We start from the raw sequence: 11807 nt of genomic DNA, 5'->3' as shown, positions 1-11807 counted from the left end.
TAATTTGGCAACCAAGCAGATATTTTTCAGGCACGCAGGCAGACGTTAACATTGTTTGCTCAGGGATAAATCACGACCTCATGGGGCGCCACAGTCTAGAACGCTTTCACTGTCATGTCCAGACACTTGCCATTTACCACATAGTTGTTTTGTTAAGCCAGTTCAGTTCTGCTGAAAGTGCTTCCCTTAAATCACAATGGGCAGAAGTGAAATGAAGATAAAGACTGTGGAAACGGTCATCTAGACTGCAGGAGGGACACATGGGCACCAGGATGTCACCTCTCCCAACCCCCTACTCCTCCTCACACAGCTCAGTGTGGAAAAAAGTGACATGTCAGCCCTTTTATAGGCCACGGACGGACTCATAGAGTTTGCCATTAGGCCACAATCTGTTTCCTCAGCACCTTCCCAGCAGCCCAATAATTCTGAGCATTCTGAAGCCCCCAACCATACACCCCCCCATGCGAAGCTTGGTCATCAATCTCTCACACCACTCTGGAATGGAGCCTCGGTTTGTTAAGGAGCTCGACAAAGCTATTTTGGTTTTGCGTAATTCCACCACTCCTGTATAAATTTTGGTTTTGATTTATTGCATGTGTTATTGCTTGTCACACACATATATAAATCAATCAGAATTAATCAAGCAATAAAAAGTCATCAGGAATTCCCGTAAGAGCATGGTTTGACAGATTTTTGTTGTATCTTCATAAAGAGAATTACATTCTATGATATCATTATATCATTTTATGATATCTGTCAGATTAAATGAGGACACAGACTGGATTTAATGAACTACTTGAAACATAAAGCATTATTGATTGGCGTAACTCAAAGAATGCAAGCTATTTTGCTGGCTGCAATAGTCTCTGCTATTAAGGAATTGCTTATTACCAGAAACATATCTCAGCTAGAAAAAACGGAAAGCTGTTATGGCAATAATCGTTCCTCAATGGTTTTTCAAGTACTTTATGGAATGCGGCCCCTCTAAACATTTAGTTTTTTCCTGAGATTGATCAAGTTAAAATATAACATGTTTTTGAAGTTTATATAACGTGAAACATTTCTTCCTGTGTGGCTAAATTTTTCAAAGATTCCTATTCCACGGCTGGAATAACTACCGAGATTCATGGGAAAAAAATAATGGGTGTATTATTTCTGCGGATGCCAGAATGAAATGTACATTTGGCATGTAATCAAACATTTTTTATCTCTGCGAAAGCCGATTACTGAATATTTTAGGAATTAAACGTGGAAAATTACGCACTTGTCATAATATTTGCAAACTGTCGAAAAAATGCTTCCATTTACTAGTTTTCAGTTGACTGCAAAGGAAACCAGGTTGAGAAATTACACTTCAGATGGCCTGTTGATTAAAGGGACCGACACTAGCTTAGAACAAGATTATTCTTAATCATATGTTTATGTAGCCAAAATAAAATGGATTTAAAATCATTCTGATCATCATTTTTAAAAGCCAGATCTTAAAGTAATAACTTTACATAGTCACTTAATATGTTTGTGCTATTAAAACTGCAAAAACCTTAAACGAACGTAATATTTATGATGGTGTATAACAGCAGATATAGCTTCTGTATTACATTCATTTTTTTTTTTTGTTAGATTTGTGTGAATAGTCTCTTATATACCAGAAACACTGCATACAGACACATGAATTCACAAACTGGTGACTGGGATCGATACATTTATTGGGGTGTCTGGTTAACAAATGCATTATTTTTCATTATCTCATGGTTTAAATCATACTGAACAGCTTGATTGCACTGGTCTGTCACCGGCTGGTCTAAATAAGTCAGGGTTTTGGGTGAGGTAGAGGCGTTTAGAGCTACAGCATTACGAGGTTGTCTGGAAAGCATCTAAATTAGGGAGAAAAGGAGTTGTGTTTTTCTTGAGAGGACTGATGGTGGTTCAGACTGATAAGAAATTAGACAAAACAGAAGGTTGGACCATATAATGGAGAAATGAGCAGAGTACATCTGTTGAACATTATGATCCTCAGAAGAATATCTGAAAGAACAGGCTAATAAAGATACTAGGCTCTTTTTATTAAAGCTGAAGTGTGTAATTTTTGGGATGTTCAAATACTTTTTCCTTGCAATTTAATATGCAGAGACTATAAATAAGTCATTTGTAAGTTGATTTCGCCAAAGAGTGTAAATATTGTCAGGCTATGCTTTCAAAACATTATGAAAACATCATTTGTTAAATCAGTGGTGGAAAGTAGTATGTATATCCAAATATACATACTTTCCTACTATATAGTATAGGCACAAAACAGGTGATAACAGTATGTACAAAGAGTAGGCGCAAAAAAAAGGTCTTAAGGGTGCACATAGCTTGGTTAGCATCAAACATTTCGTTAGCATCTTCATTCATCTCAATGACAGTTTTGCGGCTGATGAACATTTATGAACTATTTGTGATATGCTGCTTGCAAAAAAGTGAAAAAACACTAATAATGTAACCAGATGGTGTAGTTACAATATCTACCAGCGTATTTACTGGACCACACTAACTAGGCAAATCTTGTCCCATTGGCATTTCCCTTTGCATTGTGCTCACTTATAATTATCCCCATAATAGAAATCAAAGACATCACATCCCTCATAATAGGGCCTGGATTCTATGAATCAGTGTGAAATGCTGCAGTGATTCATGCCAGGACTGGTAATCTCTGAAAAATCTCACAAAGCATTCCCTCCTTCTCATTACAGAGCTCTTAAAATGCAGGGCCACAACAACAACATTGGCAGCAATAGCAACAGGGTAAACAGCAGCGACTGTGTGTCAACATAGATGAATGGCCTTCGAGCAGAGACACAGACCACAGCGGATCAAAGATGGAGAGCATGACCAGAAAACATACAGTCGAGTGTGTTATCAGCTGGTCTGTGGGCTCTCCCAGAATTTATCTTCCCCTCTCCTGAATCTCTTCCATCAGCAGGTAGATTATACTCGTCACCTGCGAGTTCTTCAAAAGCGTGTTTTCTCTGCTTGTGCTTTAGCAACAGTCGTCATTGAAAAAAGTGATAATTGTCGGAGGTGTTGTGCAAAGAAATGCTCTTTTGTTGACTCCTGTCAACGCTGGAGATCTGACCGCGAGCGAGCGCGTTATCCAGCGGCAGGATCGCATCGGGCCCCGTCACGCCGAGTCCTGTATAGTTCAGCCAGGGGGAACTGGGCTGATATACTGAAAAGGGAAAGGAAGAGGAAAGAGCTGGAACACTGGCGATGATAGTTCCCCGATTATCTTTGGTGATAGAGGAATCGTGCCTCGCTGCAGTCCGCACTGTCAACGGAGAGAAAAGTCTTTAGTGCTCCCTTACAAAAAGCACTTTTGTCTCCTATCTGTTTTCAGGAAAACCCAGGGTGTTGGAGATATGGTAAAACAAACACAAAACACGCACTCCATCCAAGTTTATGTGCAACAGCACGGGCTGAGGAAACCGCCTGGCCAAAGGTTTAATAATTTATAATTCCAGGTGAGAGAGTGGATATTATGTACTGAGGGTGAGAGCTCTTTGCAGAAATGAGCCTATAAAAGATTCAAACACGAAGAAAGTAATCTCACATGAAGGGGCGTAAAAACAAGCGCTTTAAATCAGCACGCTAGGCATATAGGAAAATAAAGGACTTTAAATTGGTATGCTTTATAATTCATAGAAACGACATTGGTGTGGAATGCTTTTGCTGTGCGCAAAAACCTAATACATTTTTCATGCTGGAACACTGTTGATAAGTACGGATCATGACAGATGATTTACAGGTAGGCAAACCTAACGCAACATGGAACGCATATGGAGCAAAGAGTCGCTGTTTTTTTTCTCTCTGACATTAAATTCAGTTTTTCTCCTATGAGACAGACCATCAGGCTGGAGAAAATGACAAATCGTAGTTATAATAATTCTGATAGTGTTGCATGGTGTTTGTCACCTTGTGGCAGGAATAGTGTTTGTGTTAAGCTTTCATTTCCTCCATAAATGCTGCAGCATGCATTGTACCAGCTTAATGGGTGTGACTGAGGAACAGAGCGGCTATAAATCTTCAATCCGACCTCTCGGCAATGATCTTGCGACCGCTGCTCACCAAACACTGCCAGCCCTTTGCAGTTTGACTCGAAATATTTCACTGGTTTGTTATTTTTGTATTTTCCATTTTTACTGTGAATGCTTAAGCGGCGGGCATGTGTGTTCGTATAATTAATGAACTGTACGCTCACTTGTGTGGAGTGTTGCGGTAAACATGATCTTTACGAGTGCGGTGGCAGAAATGTTCTGACACATCCTGGCAGGCCCAGTGAAGAAGGATTGAACTGGAAAAGTGTAGAGTATGAAGTCATAACCTTGACGTTAGAGTATCTTTCAGCACTCATAAAACAGGCCGGTCAGTTTGAGTGACCTCAGCTCTTGGTGTAGGCTGGCATAATGGTTTTGTTTGGAGACAACTAGAGGGAATCTCTCAAATCAAAGTATTGAAGCATCTCATGACCTATGATACATGTTTGTGAGTATTATTCTCATAGGAAACATTAAGGATAGGACGTCAAATTAACAAAAAAGATGTCTTTAATGTAAGATCAGTAGTCTCAAATAGGCAGAGTTTTGAACTGTAGCATAAAATCTGTTCCACATTGCTGCTTATAATGGCCAAGAACAACCCGATTATACTGTGAGTCCGACTGACATATAAAGTTACTTTTTGTGTTTTTACATGCTATTTAGGGGTGAGTTATCTATTTGATACCACAGAAATAGGTAAAAAATCATTCAAATAATTGCACAGCAGTGTCAGACAGCAGGTGTCTAGAGGAAATACACCAATTAAAAATACTAAAAATAGAATATAGTATAAATAGCCTTTCTGGCAAACCATAAGTACATTTCAGAAGCTAAACAATTCTCTGTCTGTTTACTTGCTACTTCCACACATCTCTAAATATGCTTTCAAGACTGATGTCACTAACCTCAACAAATTTTGGTAAATACAGTATAGCTGTTTCTCAAAAAACTAAACAGGTTGGGTAAATTGTCACTGGTTTCAAAATCTACTATGTACTTTATGTGTACTTTTAAAGTATTATTATGCACTTTTAAAATACTAATATGTACCTTTACCCTGTTTACTGTCCGTTCCACTTTTTGAGCATAGACCTGATTTCCAAATGAAATTGTAAAAATTAAATTACAATAAAAGTTATTGTCACATTTGTGAACACATAAAATGTAAAATTCAAATGTTAATATTTTATATAAAATATATCTTTTACAAAACATGTTGGTCTCTAAAACTGCTAGAAAATCAAAGCTAAAATCTGAAGAAAAAAAAGTGTTCCAAATTTGAGGTTGATATTTCAAAAAATTAGCTTTCAGTAAGATTTTATTTGGGCGCAGCACAAAACCTTTCCACTAGATGGCCACAAATTTCCATGTTCATATATGGTTTGAGTCATTTGAATCACATTTTTTACATACTTTTCAAAATATTTATGAAGTAGATATCCTATGGCAGTATTTGATTTGAATTCAACCTCTAAAAAAGACTTGAGGTGAGACCCTGGACTTGGGTTATAGTTGCTGCTGCATCACAAATAGAGAATTTATCAGTTTTTATTTGTATTCAAAACATTTTTAGACCTTTTTTTCTCATAAACCTTAAAGTACCTTTTTTCTGAGAGTGTATAATGGTTTTGTTTCTCCAAAACATTAATTTTATATGTTTAAAAATGAAGGGAATACAAATTATTTCATTTTTCACCCTCTTATGTCCACATTTAGAAATGATCATGTAGTGTCAACTTTGTACATTGCAGGGTGCATAGATTTTTACCCGTGGCACCACATATAATTACAAAACTCATTAGCATTTTTGCCCAAATTTGTTTATAATACTGCCGAAAAAACATGAATCATGTAGGAAACAGACTCAAAAATCCCAATAAATGGTGTGCAATGCTCTCTTTGAGTCTGAAACGATAAAATCAGTAGACAAACATCAGCAACAGTCACCATGGGGGGTGTTTGAGAAGATGTCATAATCTGGAAAATATTTTCAATCACACCTACAAATGGAGACACGCATAAATGCACGAGCAAGCAACACTTTAATGAGCTAAACAATGACACGTGGATCCGTGGAGTGTCCAACAGTTGGCCATTGTGTAAAACTGGAACATGGTCAAAGTGAGAGATACATGTGGCACGGTGTTTGAGCGGTGACTAAGAAACCCACACGGTTGTGATTACGGTGTGTATGAATGCTCATTGAGTTTGTTAACTCGGCGTGGCTGCATGTAGTCATATCTTGGTCGGCCAAGGTACCCTCCGGCTATGTTGAGAAAATTGAATGCTTTTACAATCTGGCCCATTACATTTTGATACAGGTTTATTTCCCCAGCTCATGGTAAATCTCTCCCCTTTCCTCAACAAGCCCCCCTTACCTGGCAGGGCCGGTTCTCTAGGTACCTGGTTTTATCCAGCTCAAATCCAGATGTGCAGGAAGAAGAGCACTATGGCTGACCGAGAACGAGTCTTCTTTATCTATTCTCATTCTGCATTCTCTGTACTGCTTCTCTGAGAGGCTGAGGTCAAATGTACTCGCTAAGAAACTCCTTAAAAGGGACCTGGAAATTGTATTGCCAGCCGCTTTCGGTTATTTGTGCCCTAAAAATCCTGTAAAAGGAAAAAGCTCAAACCACAGCAGAAATTACTGAATTCTTTCATAAATCCCTATATTCGTTCTTGCCTGCACCATTACGCAATAGTGGCTTGGCTTGTGCATGCCTTGTTTCTTACACTGCAGGACATCCATTTCCACCTTTGAATGAATATATTGCATAGCAACTGACCACAGTGTCTTTAAACACAATTAGAATAGCTCACATTTACATTCAAAATCAAAACTCAAGCTCATTAGTAGGATTGGTTTAAACATTTTGATTTAACCATGCTTCTGAAAAAATCTATTTCTTATGCAGTGGGATTCAAAAGTCTGAGGCCACATTCAAATCTGGGATTCAATATGCCATTCTAATCTGGAAAGCTCTAAAGCAATAACAATGTTAAAGAAAACAAAGAAACTTTGTGACATAATATAAATATGTGATTCTGATTGGTCAATCCTGGCATCCAGCAATCAGATATTATATTGTTGCTATATGTTCGTCTTATAGGCCGATTGTTTTGTACATGGAATATTATTTCTTAGTGGAAGCTACAGTAAATATTGTGAAATATATTACAATTTAAAATAACAGTTTTCTTTTTGAACATATTGTAAAATGCATTCAGCATCATTACTAAAATCTTCAGTGTCTGTAATCATTCTAGTATGCTGATTTGCCGCTCAAGAAACATTTCATAATATTATCCATGTTGAAAATGGTTGATTTGATGGTTTATTTGTCTTCTACAATAAATATCTCTATTGTCACTTTCAATTTAATGCATCTTTGCTGAAGACAAGTATTATTAAACGAAAATGTAATAAAAGATATTAATTAGGTCCTGATCATCATATAATTACCGACTGACTGCATATTCTCCTTTACATATTTAAGATGCATAATCATAATAAATAACAGCATTTTCACCATGCAGTACTCAGACTGTTGAACTCCACTTTATTTATTTGTTCATTCTTTTCTCCCTCTATCTTGCGTTCCCTGATTTTATTAGAGAGAACATGTTTGTTAACGCTGCCAAACCAATGTGAGCCACGATATGCACGGCCGCGTTTCCCTACAAACCTAAATTTGGACTTAGAGACAGAGTGTTGTGCTGAATCTCGATTATACAATTAGACAAGGCAATAAACGTGTGACTTATATAAGCAAAAACCATGGGCAGCACACCAGCAATATTTTATTTGACATGGATACCCCTTTGCTGCAAACAAACCACAATTGCCTCACATCAACCCAGACTGTTCGTTCTCATCATTCAGCCATGATTGCTGGTGAACTACCAATTAGCAGCTTATGGGACGCAGCTATGCAAATGAGGCCTGACTGGGCTTAGACGCCAATCAATGGTGGACTGAACTAAAATCAATGACACAGTTGACATGTTTTAATGGGCTCTGGGTGAAGCCCTGCACGTCTCTGCCAGCCAAGAGATTATTTTTGCTTGTGGTAAAATGAAATGTAGCCTTACTCTCAAACCCAACAACCCTTAACTCTTCCTGCTCCAATTCTCTCTTTCACTTATGACCTATTTCCAATCTGACCAAGTCTTACTCACAGAGAAATCACTCAGGTAAGGAAATTGTGAACCGGGGACATTCCACCAATCTTCAAGCACATCTGCACAGGAATCGAGACACAGCCAGGAGGAGGTTGTGGACCGTGCCTCTGTCTGGCAGGCGAATAAAAGCCCGCTGTGATGTATGTTCTGATACTGCAGTGCCAATCAATCTGAACGCCCAGCCTTTGGAGGAATGAGCTCACTGTTTACTCGCTTAGCGCCGGTTCCTTCTCGTACACTGTTTATGTGTTTGGGCACATAATATGACAAAAACTGACAGAAGCAAATAGAAAGTGGAAATATTCATATTAACAACAACCAGGGGAGTTTTTGAATGCTATTTTGGACATATAAATGGATATAAATCGCCTTTACTTGCAGCACAGAATCATTTAAAAGCTACACACGCAATAAATAGCTGCTTCATCTTTGACAAACAATAAGACATTTGCAAGTTTTATTTCCTGTGGTGGTTTGGCTAATATCACTCGAGCAGACACACAGCAGCCATCCTGGAAGGTCTCTCAGCCAATCAGATTTGAGGACCAAAACAAATTGTTGTATAAACCTTATGAATCCCCACCACTTTTCAGTGCATTACAAACATTACAATGCTCATGACAACTTTTGTTAACTCTACAGTAAGTAAATTAAATTAAGTAAGTAAATTACTCTTCAACAACCATGTAACAGAAATACAGAGCTGCCGCAAAATATTATCAGAGAAAATGACTCTTAGGTTGGTAGACGTCAATCCCATTGCATTTCATGTCCCTGAGATATGATGGTCTCTCTTTGTGGACGGTGTTTGTGTTGGGTGTTTGGGGGGACTTTATACTGCAAATTCATATGTATGAGTGTGTCTGTGTGTTTATACAGTATGTGCTAGTCTATAGTGAAATACAGGGCAAAACATGTGGGAGAGCTGGAACAAGCCCTGAAGCGCATTACTCCAGGTTCTCTCGTTTTCTAATATAAAGGTGCTTCACGATGCCATAGAAGAACCTTTTTGTCTAAATGGTTCCATAAAGAACCTTTAACATCTGAAGAACCTTTCTGTTTCACAAAAGGTCATTTGTGGTGAAAGAAAGTTCTTCGGATTATAAAAAGATAAGGAAGAGATGGTTCTTTAAAGAACTTTTGACTGAATGGTGGAACCAAAAATGGTTCTTTTATGGCATCGCTTGAAGAACCTTTTGAAGCACCTTTATTTTTAAGAGTGTAGCTGAATCTTTTTCTTGACTCACTGGACCTGGCGTATCCTCAAACAGAAAGAGAAATATTCGAAAAAAAGAAGTACGTTCCAGTCTATTGACTGTTGCAGACTTTTTAAAAAATCAATGGAGCATATAAAAAGCAACGGACAATCATATTCCTGAAACGTTTTCATCAACAAAAACAGCTAACTGATAAAAAAAAAATCAAGCCTCTAGTTCAGTCAGTTAGGCTTGTTGTCATTTCCAAACCCTTTTCCTTGCTCATACTGCCCCCTCCTGGCCAACACAGGAACACAGAATGTTTATTGTCTGTCATTCATTGGCTGTGAGAGTCACTTCTTACCTAAATTGACCCCCTGATGAGAAACTAATTTCTCTGTCCTCAAAGGACATTATGGTCAGCACTTAACATAAATGACAAAGGTGACTCATGCTGTTGACTATCACACTACAAATGATGGGGATCAGAAGACGAGGGACTAAATTAGCCTTTTCTGATCTCCTAGTGAGTGATTCAGCTGCACTCATTTTAAATGAATGGTTCTAAATGAAAGAAAATATCCACTCTGAAGGGATTTCTGCTGCTCAGCTTTGTTCAAAGACAGATGTTTCCACTAAATATATACAGGAGGAGAGTAGTGATATCATTACTGAAAGAAAACAGTAATTTCTCACAGGCCTGTTGTTTGGGCCTGGAACATATTAATTATTATGATTATATACCATAAGCCTTTTGATTAAAATTTTTCTGTCAGGACGAAAACATTATGTTCATTTAAAAATGCAATTTCTTAACACCCTACTCCTGTTTAGTGCAGTTGTGGTTAGAGGAGAGAATAACAGGTTGCTGTTTCTGTATGCTGTAGTTTGTTTTATAAGGTTGGGCTGTTATCTGTTGCCATAGCAATGTATAGTTGACCTATAATGCGTGTGCAGCCTCCGTTCTCTTGTGTCGCATTGATTTTTATTTTTTTTTTCTCGGAAGGAGGTGCAATTTACCTCACCGACATCAATAACCTGGAAACCACAGCAGGGAGTTGGAATCAAGCATGCATTCATGGAAGATTTATCTATGAAATACACTAAATGCCAGAAAATAAAATGTGTGCATAGTCACAACTTTGCCTTATTTTTTACTTTCTCAATTGCTTGTGCAAAATTTACATTAAATATCTTTGCTACTGTCACAAAAATAGACCTTTCTAAGAACAATTTAAGAAGATTTGTGATGCTGTTGTTAGAAAAGTAGCTCTGAAGCGATTAAATCTATAGTAGTATATATTTATCTCTATTTATTTATTTATTTATTGCTTTTTTTATTTAAAAGTATGTATGTAAGCATACTGTAAATGAAAAGACAAGGCAGTATTGGGCAGTCAGTAAAAACACCACACATTTAACTAATTAGAAGTATGATACTCATAAAATGAATAAATAAATAATGATTGAGGAAATAAAAAAAACTATCTTATAATTTGATGTTTGGTCATGTTAATGGCTGTAATTAATCCATGCATGCCTTTCATTTGCATGTTTAAAAAATGATAAATATTGTAACCTACTAAATATGACTAATACACAATATAACAATGTGTTAGAGTTATTTTTTTTTTTTTTTAATTGCCAGCTCTCATGTATTTGTACAATATTTGTGTCTTCAGTTTTATTTGCTGTTCTGATTTAAATCTGTTTTTGGTAAATCATTGTTATTTTTTTTTTCTCCCTAAGAATTAAAGTGGCTAAAATTAAACAAGGGTATTAGTTGTATATGAAAAAGGAAGAAAATTAAAAAATGTCCATGTTTCCTATTAGTGTGGTATGTGGTAACAACACCACTTCATCTGTATTGTCTATGAATCTAACTGTATAGGGGAAAAAAAAACACTTTTCAAAATCCATATTTACAATATTAGCCATATAAGACCGTGAGCAACATAAATTCAATAATGTGTGCCCCAACTTTTGACTGGCATGCATGTATGGTTTTACAAAAACGGTATATAAAATGAGGGTCTAAGCCTAATTTGACACATACCCTGCGTCCCAATGTGCGCACTATCCATCCTAAATTCTATGCGATAGTAGTAATTTTCAATACTATTTAGGGCAGATAGGGTGGATAGAATGCACATTGGGACGCAGGCATAGATTTCATAAACACTCAGCTGTACACCAGGCGACCACGCGATGTCTCTGTTTTACCTTGGTTACGATTTGTCCTCTGAGTCTGCATTATTGCGTGCACTTAATCGATATCGTTCATAACATGTCTAGGAAATGAGCGCAACACCTCTGCAATACCACTGTGCCGCATGCATTCAGGTTAATATGC

The sequence above is a fragment of the Barbus barbus genome (assembly GCF_936440315.1).
Source record: "Barbus barbus genome assembly, chromosome: 17".
Lineage (NCBI taxonomy): Eukaryota > Metazoa > Chordata > Actinopteri > Cypriniformes > Cyprinidae > Barbus > Barbus barbus.
Note: the sequence above shows the minus strand (reverse complement) of the source record.